This window comes from Curcuma longa, chromosome 14, assembly GCF_044706935.1.
Source record: "Curcuma longa cultivar G26 ecotype Majalengka, Jawa Barat chromosome 14, ITB_CL_G26_1.1, whole genome shotgun sequence".
NCBI classification, from domain to species: Eukaryota; Viridiplantae; Streptophyta; class Magnoliopsida; order Zingiberales; family Zingiberaceae; genus Curcuma; species Curcuma longa.
In genome coordinates, this window is record NC_133874.1 from 1,537,432 (window position 1) to 1,541,511 (window position 4,080).

Here is a 4,080-nt window from a genome sequence, read left to right on the forward strand (position 1 = left end):
GGGGGTCATAGGATCAGAAGCTAAGCAAGAACAAGCAGGTTAAGGGTGATCAGATGTTTGGTAGGTGAGAAGTCTATCGAGTAACTAGTCCTCAAGTGATTAGTTCTAACTGGAGGTTAGACAAGAAGAAGTCCAAGCAGGTCAAAGGTGATCGGATGTTTGGCAAAAAAAAAATCCTAGGAGAGTAACTCTTAGGTAAGTCTAGTAGGTTAGACCTACAGGGTAAGGCTTAACTAAGCCTAGTAGGTTAGACAGACTACAGTTAAGGTTAGGTTGTTTGTTTGTTTATTGTATGCTTATCTTGCAAGTACCAAGAGCAGAAAGCAAGACTAAGGAAGCATGACAGAAGCAACCAAATCAAGCTTGGAGTCAACTAAGGTTAAACTTGATTGAACTAGTTTTGGACGATTGGATCATATTCAGGCCGCCCGAACAGTCCAGGCGTCTGGACCAGGGTAGCTCTGGGCACCTAGATCTTATTCCAGGTGCCCGGACGGTCCAGGCAACCTGGGCTAGTCTAGGCGCTAGGACTAGGATGAAGAATCAGTTTGGATAAAGATTGACGGAGCCGGATTAGATTGAATCGGTTCGGGGTGCTCAGAAAGTAATTCGGTCGCTCGGAAGAGTCTTTATAAGGTCTAGACAAACAACATCAAAGAGCAATGAACTTACAACTACTCTCACATCCTGTGGTGCTCGTGAACGTGATTGAAACTTTACTCGTTCAATTGGAGAAGTTTCAAGAGGGGTGCGCTACGCTCCTACGCTCAGGACTTTCAGATTGGCTCGATGAGAGTGCTTGTTTTAATTTGCTTTATTCTTTACGCTTAGCATTTTCTATTATACTTTGACTGTAAGACGGATTTCTTCACCTTCAGAAAGAGTTTCGAAAAGGAGACCACTATTGAACGGACGCCTCCCATATATAGACATTGGATGTACTAACCCTTAGGGGGGTTGAGAACCAAGTAAATCTATGTGTCTGTGTTTTTTAATTCCATTGCTAGTTTTCTGTAATAGAATCGAATGATCAAATGAACAAGATTCACCTCCTTCTCTCACACGCAACGGTTCTACAATTGGTATCAGAGCCGACCGACTCTCAATAGGACTAACTACTATGGGAGCAAGAAAGCAAAGATGGAGGGAGAGCAAGGAAAAAATTTAAAAGTTTAATTTAAATTTCATATTATATGTTTCAAATGTAGAGAAAGAGGACACTATAAAAATTAGTGCACTACTTGTAAAATTCAGATGACATCATCGACGATAAAGGAGCAATCGATGCCAGAAGCCCGAAGAAATAAAAAGCACATTATATGCTTCAAGTGTCAATAATCCAGACACTACAAGAACCGATACCTAGAGAAGAAATCAAAGAACCAATCAATAATAGAATTAGGGGTTGCGCTTCCGGTAAGTTTGTTAAATTACGAAAATACTCCTAAAGCTTTGCATGATAGACTTGTCTTTATTGATTACTTCGATAATTTAAGAAATTAAAAATTAAAAATAATTTAATTAATAAAAATATTAATTTGACAAATTCTAACTTAGAAAATTAGGAAATTTAGAATTAAAAAATAATTTAATTAATAAAAATATTAATTTGACAAATTTTGACCTAGGTAATTTAAAACTTAATTAATTTAAAAATAATTAATAATTCAATCAAATAAGATAAAATTAATAATTATCAAGATAAATCAAATAATTTAAATTTAATTAATTTAATAATTCAAAATTAAATAATCAAGATAATATTAAAAATAATGAGATAAATTCAAAATCTAAAAAGAAAAATCCTAAATATAATAATTTAAATACATAAAAATTAAAATTAAATCTTAAACAATTATGCAATAAACTTTCAAATTTTAAAAATACTAATTTAAATTTAAATACTAAAAATTTAAATTTAAATAATAAAATTAATTATAATTAAATATCTTTTAATTATGAAACAATGAATTCTAAAATTTTGAAATTAAATCCTAAAAATTTTAAATTAAATATTAAATTTTAAGAAAATAAATATATCAAATTTAACAACTAAAATTTAAATTTAAAAAAATTAAATTTAAATAATAAAATTAATTATCATCAAATTTTATTTAATTATGAAATGTAACATAATTAAAATAAAAAATCCATAATTTGTAAAAAATTAATAAAAATAAATTAATAATTCAAACAAACATGATTCAAATAAGTAAAGAAATTAAAATCTATAAACCTAATTATAACAAACTACTTATAATTATGAAACTAATTGATAAAATATTTTTAAGAAAATAAAAATTTAATAAAATTTAAAATGTGTCAAAATGAGTTGACACATTCGTGAGTCCATATGAAATGTATCAAATCAAGAATTTGATATATTATTAGAAAATAATAAATTATTTGACTTGATTAACTCATGTATATTTATCATGCTCAGACATATAATTAATTAATTTTAATTAAATATCATGTCATACATATTTATTTTCTACTTAATTTAGAATGGTTAATTAAGGACATATGCTTGTTTAACACTTGCCTAAAATAGTACTAGGTTGGGGGTCTAGGTGGTCAAGTAGGGTAAAGAGTATCAGATTTGGTCTATTTAGCTAAGTGAAATTAACTGAAGCTACCTCGTCACATCCTAAACTAGTTAGATCAAAGTTTTTTAAGAAATAGGTTAAGTACATAATTTCTTAAAAAGTCTTTATTTAAGAAAGTTGTCATTATTCTAATAGTCAAGAAATATGTTAAGTACTTAACTAATAACAGTTAAACCTGAATCGAACATAAGATCAACAATCATTAAAACTAAAATTTAACTAATCTGATAAAATTAATGAAACATCTCACAAAATTGATAAGGCACCCTTGTATGTTATGTATTAAGATACTTCGAATGGGTGAGATGATAAAACCATTAAATTGAAAAGTTTTAAAAATATTTTTAAAAACTTTAAAACTATTTTTCTAAATTATTTTTGAAAATTTAATATTTACTTGAAATTCACACTTGATGTGTGCACTTATATAATAAAGTTTTTAAAAAATAATATTATATATTTAAAAATTAGTTGAGTGACACTTAGACACAAAACCTTTAAGTCAACACTATTTCTAGAACCCTAAGAGACATAGACAGAGATTCCTTGTGGTAGAAAAGGATGTTCTAAGGGAGATTCTAGTTAAGGGAGAGATCATTTCTTGAAAGATCTTATTTTAAAAGACCTTTTTAAAATCAATTTCAAAAAAGTCTTTTGAAAAATTACTTGGAAAATATTTTTTTTTTTAAAAACTCATATTTTGAAAAATATTTTATAAATTATTCTTTTGACATGGATCAACCCCTAAGATACATAAGGAATTTGTCTTGTGCTTAACAAGGAGCACTAAGGAAGTATCAGATTAAAGGGAGATTTAAATTGAAAGATCAAATAAAAATTCATGTTTTGAAAAATATTTTGAATACTATAAGTTAGTTATTCTTTTGACTTGGTCAAAGCCTAAGACACATAGGGAGTTTACCTTGTGGTTAACTAGGAACCCTAAGAAAGTGTTTGATTAAGGGAGAGGTCCAAATTAAAAGATCAAACCTATTTCAAAAATTAATTTTTATAAATCTTTGAAAAACTCTTTGAAAAGATCTTTGAAAATGCATTTCAAAATTATATTCAAAATCATTTTTAAAAATTATTCTTTTGATTTGGGTCAAAACCTAAGACACACAGGGAGTTTATCTTGTGGTTAACAATGAGCCTTACATGTTGGGATGATCATCCTGATGACATTGACATGCTAGTTGTAGGTGCTGTTGACAGGCATTGTTGGTTATTCTTGTTGGCTCTCACTCGATACCGTGTTGTGGTGAGAACAGAGGTAAGAGCATATGTTACACTATGTTGGGTGCGACCAGGACTGACTATATTGCCCTCTTGATACACTACCCGCTCCCCACTAGATTAGTGGTGGTTAGTTGTTGGAGCCTATGCAGTATGTCATGTTTGGCGCCACAGTTCACTACCCTGGGGGGTGACTGGGGTGGCGAGTGCAGACAGTGACTTGCATTTGATTGCG